Genomic DNA, 10,454 nt, shown 5'->3' with positions numbered 1-10,454 from the left:
TCTGTCTGTCTGTCTGTCTGATGATCTATCTATCTGTCTGTTTGTCTGTCTGGTGATCTATTTATCTGATGATCTATCTGTCTGTCTGTCTGTCTTATGTTCTATCTATCTATCTATCTGTCTATCTGTCTGTCTGATGATCTATGATCTATCTGATCTATCTGTCTGTCTGTCTGTCTTATGTTCTATCTATCTATCTATCTGTCTATCTGTCTTCTATTTATCCTATTTATCTGATGATCTATCTGTCTGTCTGTCTTATGTTCTATCTATCTATCTATCTATCTATCTAGATCTATCTATCTATCTATCTAGATCTATCTATCTGATGATCTATCTGTCTGTCTCTGTCTGTCTTATGTTCTATCTATCTATCTATCTGTCTGTCTGTCTGTCTGTCTGATGATCTATCTATCTATCTATCTATCTATCTATCTATCTATCTATCTATCTGTCTGTCTGTCTGTCTGTCTGTCTGTCTATTGTTCTTTTAAATAAATATTTTTGAGAATATCAGACAAATTTATTTCCTAGCTATAACATTTTTTATTTGTTTGCTTGTTCGTTTGTTTAAAAATACATTAATTTAGTTTTATTTAAAGAAATATTTTTATTAAAATCAGAAATGTGTATTTCCTGCTAAATCAATCAATCAATCAATCAATCAATCAATCAATCAATCAATCAATCAATCAATTTCACACAATTAAACCTCAAACTAAATTATGTTGTGTGCAACAATTGAATGTTTTTAACATATTTAAAATTCATGTATATTACAGAACAAAACATGAATGTTTAAAATTGCTATCTATCTATCTATCTATCTATCTGTCTGTCTGTCTGTCTGTCTGTCTGTCTGTCTGTCTGTCTGTCTGTCTGTCTGTCTGTCTGTCTGTCTGTCTGTCTGTCTGTCTGTCTGTCTGTCTGTCTGTCTGTCTGTCTGTCTGTCTGTCTGTCTGTCTGTCTGTCTGTCTGTCTATTGTTCTTTTAAATAAATATTTTTGTATCTATCAGACAAATTTATTTCCTAGCTATAACATTTTTTATTTGTTTGCTTGTTCGTTTGTTTAAAAATACATTAATTTAGTTTTATTTAAAGAAATATTTTTATTAAAATCAGAAATGTGTATTTCCTGCTAAATCAATCAATCAATCAATCAATCAATCAATCAATCAATCAATCAATTTCACACAATTAAACCTCAAACTAAATTATGTTGTGTGCAACAATTGAATGTTTTTAACATATTTAAAATTCATGTATATTACAGAACAAAACATGAATGTCTGTTTAAAATTGGGACTGTTTTGCGACCGTTGCTAATGTTTAATCAATATTTGAGTGGTTACTAGGGCGTTGCTGATTACTAGATTGTACTGTGTGGTTGGGTTCTATTTATTGTTTTAATTTTACAATCTTGTATTGTACACATAAGTATCACATGTGTATTCTCCCAGCAGTTATGTTTTATTTATTTATTTTTGTTCATTTTAATGTCCAGTAGTCTCCTCTCCTCAGCAAGCTGCATGATTATAGAAATCATTCATGTCTGTTGCCTCAACATTACTTCCTAAATGCTATAGGAACTACAATGAGTGTTATAACAGTAAACCCATGGTAAACTTTCATAAGGAGTAGTTGAGAGTCTGTGCACAGGTACAGTCACACAATTATTAAACGAAACCCACCTTCTAGACTATCAGCATGTGGTGAATGGTGTCACCCGTGCTGGACGTCCACGGCCGCTGGTCACATGAGGACACGTGTCTTATCGCCCCACAGCAGCCCTGACTCTGAAGAGGTCGTCACACTTATCTTCATGCTGTTGTGAAAAAAAAAATAAAAAAATCCTGCTTAGATCAAACCTCAGGTGAGAAACCAGCCTGCTGGCCAAATAAATATATAATGCAGGATCAAACGCATGCTAATCTCCTTTGACTTAGAAATGAAGGGATGGGTTGAGGTTTTTAATCAATTCTGGCTAGAAAAATGGCAAAATGGACATTAAAGATCCCATGAAGAAGTCATTCTGCTAAGATCTGAAGACAAATGGTGTCTTACTAGTTCCAATAGTGACCTCTAGATGGCAGTGTGGTTATTAAAACAGTTTAGCTGAGCAATGCAGTGAAGTACATTTATCTGACTGTTTCTAAGCTGTTGAATTGCTCTGTATGTAACCCAAACAGGTTCAGTGCTCAGAAAATGGTTGAAAAGGGAAGGTTACTGAAGGTCAAATGATGTTGTTTTCATTGATTATAATGAGCAGCATATGAAAACATCCCGGAAGGAAGAAGCCGTGCCGGAGTGCTTTTATCAAGGGCTGTGGGCTGATTTACTCCCTCAGACGCCGAGCAGCACCTGAAACTCGCCAGAGGTGAAATAGGAACGTCATAAATTTTCATGAACATCATAACAAAGTCATTTGGTCACACCCTAAAAAAAAGATTATACGGGATGGAAACAGACGTTGTCTGGAGTGCAGAAGTGTGTCCTCAAAGTCCCGGGGCTTCGGTGAAGAGATGTCTGTCAGTCTGCCAGCTCTGAAACACAGGATGAGGCCTGACAGTTTTGGCAGGTCCCTGTGTCAGTGCTTTAACAGATGTGACACAATCTTTTTCTCGATTCGTCTACCATCTTAAATGTATATTTTTTCAATGACCTTCTAAATAAGCAAACGGTAAATCAATTACATTTTAATTAAATTATTTTATCAGCACTTTTCTGTATTTTTATTTTTATACTTTTATGATTTAATAATTACAATAGTTTTATAATATAAAATTATCTTAAATGATTTTTTTTTTTCAATTTCAGTAAATAAACCTTTGTTAAAAGTAAAATTTTAATTTAATTATTTTATCCATACTTTTCTGTATTTTATACTTGTACTTGTATACTTGTACTCTTAAATGATTCTTTTCACCTTTTAAAATAATTCAATTATAATAAACAAATCAATTTTATTTTACAATATTATAATCAAATTTAGTTCATCCTTGCGTTTTAATATTTTTCTTAACTCATCCACTTTCTTAAAGGCTTTTTCAATGACCTTCTAAATAAATACATTTAAGTTAATAAATAAATATTGGTTAAAATAGTCACATTTTAATAAAAATATCTATATTTTTCTGTATTTTCAGTATACTTTTTAAAAAATTTCATGACTCATCCACTATCATCAATGATTTTTCAATGACCTCCTTAATGTATGTTTTTTTCAATGACCTTTAAAAAAATAAAAATAATTTAACATTAATTTATCCATATTTTTTCTATATTTTCTGTAAACATTTTCCACATCTCCTCCATTATCTTGAATTCAATGTTTTTTTTTTTTTTTTTAACAAACTTGATTCAGAGCATTAGAATGTACTTTTAGGAGGCTGGGGTGTTGAGGTCGAAGGTCAAACTCGCCCTTCTGATTGTCTCCTTGTATTAAAGGTAACACTCATTTCCAAGTCTATCATTATTTACTTTTATTGTCATAATCTACAGTCTATTAATGTACAACAGTATCCTAAAACTACCACAGGCCTTAGTGACATCAGCAGAGAAAGAAAGTCGTTTCAGAGATAAAGTTTGATGAAAGACTATAAAGACAAACCTTTTCTTTACTGACAAATCGCTCACAATATGTATTAAGAAAGTAAACAGGATCAGCTCTGATTTCATATGGACTTTAACCTTGTCCTCTAATGTTTGTGTTTCTAGATTTCAGGACGACTGTCAAGACAGGGCGTTGTGTTAATGTAAAGAGTGAAAACACACCCTTCGATGTCAGTGACAGCATCACAACCGGCTGCTTTGGCTTGGGCCCGTGGCTTTGTGGAGCCCAACGGGCCGCAGGCTGCCAGACCCTGATCAGAGCAACTTTCACGCCTGTCTGATTTCCATCAGTTTCATATATTTCTCAATATAATCTCTCACTCTGTCATAGTTTGTCTCTCATAGCACGCTTATCTCCCTAACCCCATACTCTCTCTCCCTCTCGCTAACAGTGGTGAGTTTGGAAATCCTGCTGTCAAAAAGAGCGTCTGCTTTGCGAGTGAATAGGTCACTTTTCCCCCGTTTCTTTCCCGGAGCAGTCAACACTACATGCGTTTCCCCCCCGATATCACGTCAATCTCAGAGCAGCCAGAGATGAATGCTTCTGACAATCTGACCCTTGGACTTTGGTGACCTCTTGACCTCTCCTCACTGGCAGCATGGTGGAGGTCACTGAGCGGTGAGAAAAATCTGACCGGGATGAACTAGCTTGTCAAACCGACCCATCATGTTGTCACCACAGCAACTATTACAAGGTCTGTATGTCTTTTTACTTTCATGATCAGGTCATTGCTACATTGCTACTGCCTCCACAGGCAGCTGTCTACTAAAACAGCATCCTAACTGAAATGAAACCTCATAAGTAATTGATTTGGAACATGGACAGAAACTCCTCTGTCCTATAGGAGACTCCAGTTATAATTGATTTCCATAGACACTGATGTTAGCATGTTGCTTAGCTGAGGCATAGAAATACATAGCATGCACAGATATTGTTTAAAAGTCACTTTTTTAAAGTAACTGAATGTAAGTTTTTACCCTGAAATATCAGTTTTAAAATCATTATGGTACACTGACTTCTCATAAGGCGAATGGCTTTTGTCTCTTTCCAATTGTCTGTTCTAGGATTATTTAAGTTTGGTGAGCGGATACGAAATTCCACGAAAAGGGATTGCTTTACGGCAGCAATAAATGCACATGTACAGCGATCTACTGTAATTACGACAGTTAAATTAACTCTTTTAACTATAGGGGTCTCCAAATTCACAAAAATACGTACTGTACGGTTGCTCTAAGCTAATAATTTCAAATGTTTTTTTTTCTGGAACATTTTTATTTAGTTTTCTATTTTCAGCATTCATTATTTTGAATTACTTTTTTTATTTTGTTTTGTTTTTACAAATAAATAGCATTCTCAAATATTGATTAAAATAGTTATATTTTAGTATTTTATTCATACTTTTTCAGTACACATTTAAATTTTTTATATATTAAATTAATTTTTAAAATGACTTCAAAATAAATGATGTGCACAAATTTAAAAAAAGGTATCCATTTTTTTTTCAGATAATTAAAAAATATATAATTTAGTTTTACTAAATAATATATTTAGTATAAATAAATATTTTTGAATGAACTTCTAAATAACTTAAAATAATTGGCGTGCATAAATATGGGTTAAAATAGTCCTATTTTATTATTTTATCCATGCCTTTCCTGTGTTTTAGATATACTTTTCTAAATAAATAAACAGTATGCGAAAATAGTTTTGTATTTAAACGGTACTCATTTCAGCATTTTTCTTATCTCATACATTATCTTAAATAAATAAATAAATAAAAATTCTTTCAGCACATTCTGGGATTGTGTTTACCACAAAAAATACATGACAATTACTAAGGTGGCCAAAAGACCATGTCAACATAACTGAACGTACCTATGATGCCTTAAAATGCTGTCATGACTGTATTTATTATTTTTTATTTAATGACCCTTTTTAAAGCGAGATATAACTGCCATTTTGGGAATGTGTAACATATGTGCTGCACAATATGTGTGTAAATGCTGAGAAATAGAACGTCTTGTTAATATGGTACATTCGTCGTCCTAGTCAGACTAATGATTTTAAATTGTTAACCGCCCTCTGGTCATAGCTCAGCGGATTTCACAATATTTTAAAATCAGTCGTCCCGTATGAAAGCCAGAGTTAACAAATGACATTTGAATCAGCCGCTGTGATCGAGCACCATAATAGATTAAATAGCACTGACATTTCAACACATGCGCCACATTTGACCTCTCATCTGTCACTGTTACACCACATGACCTCTGTGCTTTTAATCTCTCTCTCTCTCTCTCTGTCTGTCTCTCTCTGATTGGGATGTCCGGCTCATTTGTATGCTGTCCTAGTCTGACTATTTTGCTGGTGGCTGGAGCCAAAGTTGTGGCATCGGATAGATTTGAATAGATATTAGAGTGAATCTCACAAAACTGTCAGGAACATGTCTGGGTCTTATTTAATAAGAAATTATAATTTGCTTAAAGAGAATGAAGCCAATTTTTAGGACCATGATGATTTTTGTTTTGCACTGTGACATTATTACAGCACATTCCCCCATTTCTTATTACTCAATTCTAAATATATAAATAATTTATAATATAAATAAATAATATAAAATATAGAAATAAATTAAAAAATAATTGCGTTCTCATTACTGTAGACAGGATAATGTTTGGGAATTTTTTTGCAATGTGCAATGTGCATTTTTTCCCAGGTGCAATGTGACCTGGACATGTTTTTTGTGAGATCCATACTGTTTATTAGCCTATAGAATATTTTGTTAACCTCTCAATCCTAAAAATACTCTCTCTCTCTCTATAAACTAACTGTGTATATAAAGTATCACTCATAGGACAGGATCCATCTGTGGGTCCCAAACTCTTTGGTCAGGCTCATGCAGGAAGGTGAGAGGGAGAAGAAGGAGAAGGAGAAGGCAAAATCCACCATCAACCTTCATCTGTGTTGCCTTGAAAAAGGGAGGGCAATGCCTGCTTCCCTCTCTCTTTCGTCTTGGTACAGAGAGAGGCAGGGAAGCAGCAAGGAAAGAGGAATGGAGAGGCAAGACCAGATCTGGAAGAATACCTTTGCAATAGCAGATCTGAAAGTTTCAACTGCAGCTGAATACAAATGAGGACAGACTGTGTTGTAAAGGCAGGCGGCGGCTGAGTTTCTCTCCATGAGCACACACACGCTTCACCTCACCATGCTGGGGTTTAGTTTTCAATAACAAGTGATTATTACACGGCTGCAAATAAATAAATAAATGGACACGAAATATTGATTGGATTTTAAATTAGTTTATTATGTGAGCAGAAAGAGAGCGCAGAGTGGTATGAGACACTTGAAACTAGCACAGATGTGTTAGAAATCATTTTGCTGGGACGATGCTCAATTATACAGTTTAGCATCAATATGCAAAACTATTTTGGAATGAAAATTATTTTTAATAAACACCAGATCCAAAATATCTGCATGTGGCTGTAAGCATTTATTCTGGCAATCAATTTATTCAATTACATCTGAATAATTTGGGCAGCGGATGCACATATAGTAATTAGCAGACATTTTAAAGGGGTCATATGATGCGATTTCAATTTTTCCTTTCTCTTTGGAGTGTTACAAGCTCTTGGTGCATAAAGAAGATCTGTCGCTCCTTCGTCGAATCCGCCGGCCACGCCGTTCTCAAGCCCGCCTGCCGCCGCTTACTCAAGCCAGCCTCCGCTCACTCTAGGCCTCTGCTCACTCAAGGCCGCGGGGTGTGCTGTTTCAATTACACCAAATACACAAAATGTTCTTTTTAGCAGCATCATATGACCCCCTTAAAATAAAAGTGACTTGCAAGTTTACACTGATTATATAGTGTGGTTGATTGTATGAAAGTGTGTTAATATGTTATTATTTTAAATATGAATACATTTGAGGGTGTTTGAATTTGATGAAAGAAAATAAATGCATAACGCTGAAATGGCTGACACAAAAATCTTGTGAAAACAAAACAGTAGACTAATTTTTGTAGACTAATTGAGACATACGGTGCTGACGCTTTAATGAGGGTTCTTATGACTGCAATCAAAACATCCACATGAAATTTGATTTTAGTGCTGAAATGATTTTAATTAGGGAAATCAAGCTGTCCATAATTACAGGAGCAACAGAGGTCTCTCTCCTCCATGTCAGAAAGCCACAGGACGCTTGATGTACGTCAGGACTTCATTAGCACAGACATGAGGTGCCAAACACAAAGAAAACAGTAAAACTCTGCTATTTATTTTCCCTCAAGAAACTTTTTAACAACCCCTCACACGATGTGAGCTCACACTCTCAGCCGAAAACACCTCAACAACACCCGTCTTGAGCTCCGGCCAGTAATTTCCCTGTTGTAACCTTGTCAATAGCCCAAAATACATTGTATGGGTCAAAATGATTTTTCATTTATGCCAAAAATCATTAGGATATTAAGTAAAGATCATGTTCCATGAAGATATTTTGTAAATTTCCTACCGTAAATATATCAAAACTTCATTTTTGATTAGTAATATGCATTGCTAAGGACTTCATTTGGACAACTTTAAAGGCGATTTTCTCAATATTTAGATTTTTTTGCACCCTCAGATTTCAGATTTTCAAAGAGTTGTATCTCAGCCAAATATTGTCTTATCCTAACAAACCATACATCAATGCAAAGCTTATTTATTCAGCTTTCAGATAATGTATAAATCTCAATTTCGAAAAATGTACCCTTATGACTGGTTTTGTGGTCCAGGGTCACATGTTGTTATTTTAAATTTGATTATTTATAATTATTAATTATTATTAGTATTTTTTGACAGTTCTGCAGCTGTTACCTGGATGGAATTAATTTTTATTGTTATTTTCTTTTCTTCATTTGCTTAAATTAAGGCTACATTATGATGTAATTATTTGTCTCATTTTTTAAAATCTAAATAATTTAGCATTTTAAAAACTTTTTAAAATGCCAAATTGTATATGACATATGATTATATTTATGTAAATAGTTATGATAAATATAAATGATAAATTAATAAATAGGGTCTAACATTAATTATAACCTATTAATTCATCTGTCTAATAATGTCTAAAAATATAATAATTATGTCTACCAAGCACTGATAATGTCTGAATGTTATATTAACAGACTATCCAAATTTTAATAAAACAATAGGCCTATACACAGATGTGTTCGTCACTTTAAAGGAATGGGTTATCCAAAAATGAAAATTCTGTCATAATTTACCCAGGTTTTCCTAAACCTGCATATAAAGTTCTTTCTTCTGTAGAACACAAAAGAAGATACTTTGAAGAATGTGGGTAACTAAACAGCTTCAGGTCTTCAGTAATTTTCATAGTAGAGAAAAAATACTATCAGACCAGAAACTGTTTTGTTACCCACATTCTTCAAATATTCCTCAACATAAGAAAGAAGTTATTACAGCTGTGTAAACGTTTCATTTTTGGGTGAACTGTCCCTTTAAGTCAGACAGTCCACCGTGAGCTTAACGTATAAGCAATTTTGCTAAAAATTTTAAACTTCCAATAGAACATATTAATATTGTTATTTTAAATTAGATTATTTATAATTATTAATTATTAGTCTTTTTTGACAGTTCTGCAGCTGTTACCTGGATGGAATTAATTTTTATTGTTATTTTCTTTTCTTCATTTGCTTAAATTAAGGCTACATTATGATGTAATTATTTGTCTCATTTTTTAAAATCTAAATAATTTAGCATTTTAAAAACTTTTTAAAATGCCAAATTGTATATGACATATATGATTATTTATGTATATATTTATGATTAATATAAATTATAAATTAAACCGGGTCTAACATTAATTATAACCTATTCATCTGTCTAATAATGTCTAAAAATATAATAATTATGTCTACCAAGCACTGATAATGTCTGAATGTTATATTAACAGACTATCCAAATTTTAATAAAACAATAGGCCTATACACAGATGTGTCCGTCACTTTAAAGGAATGGGTTATCCAAAAATGAAAATTCTGTCATAATTTACCCAGGTTGTCCTAAACCTGCATATAAAGTTCTTTCTTCTGTAGAACACAAAAGAAGATACTTTGAAGAATGTGGGTAACTAAACAGCTTCAGGTCTTCAGTAATTTTCATAGTAGAGAAAAAATACTATCAGACCAGAAACTGTTTTGTTACCCACATTCTTCAAATATTCCTCAACATAAGAAAGAAGTTATTACAGCTGTGTAAACGTTTCATTTTTGGGTGAACTGTCCCTTTAAGTCAGACAGTCCACCGTGAGCAGCTGAAATGCTTCTCTGCAAACTGCGCGTTCATCATTAGTTACAGGACAGACCCATTGATAACTTTCCCATTCAGCCCTACACCTGGAGCGCCTTGTGTTCAAAGGGCAGATGTGAGCTCTAGATGTTATGCGCTCGCATGAAAGGGCTATTAGTATTATAAACAGTGCAAAATACTTATTAGTTGATTAACTATGTGTATCCATGAACTATGCAAATCGCGTCCCGTATTGATTTGATACGGGACACACCATTTTACCTTTAAATACGGGACGATTCCGGGTGGCAACCCTAACCACTACTACTACTACTACTAATAATAATAATGATTATTATTGTTATCCTCGCTGTTTCTGTTGTTCTTTGTCATAGACTGTAACAAGTTTTGTTGTTGAATTCAGTCAGGTCACTGTACGAGCACGTGCGCATGCCCACTACTGACAAACTGTCGCGAGACACGTTGCTATAACGACAGTACATGTACACAGTTTCCACAAGCGGTAGTTCGGGAGACCGGTGTTGATGTAAGTAACTGTACT

This window comes from Sinocyclocheilus rhinocerous, unplaced genomic scaffold (assembly GCF_001515625.1).
Source record: "Sinocyclocheilus rhinocerous isolate Xijiao unplaced genomic scaffold, SAMN03320098_v1.1 scaffold834, whole genome shotgun sequence".
Taxonomy (NCBI): Eukaryota; Metazoa; Chordata; class Actinopteri; order Cypriniformes; family Cyprinidae; genus Sinocyclocheilus; species Sinocyclocheilus rhinocerous.
The sequence above is the reverse complement of the archived record's forward strand: the minus strand, read 5'-3'. Positions refer to the sequence as shown.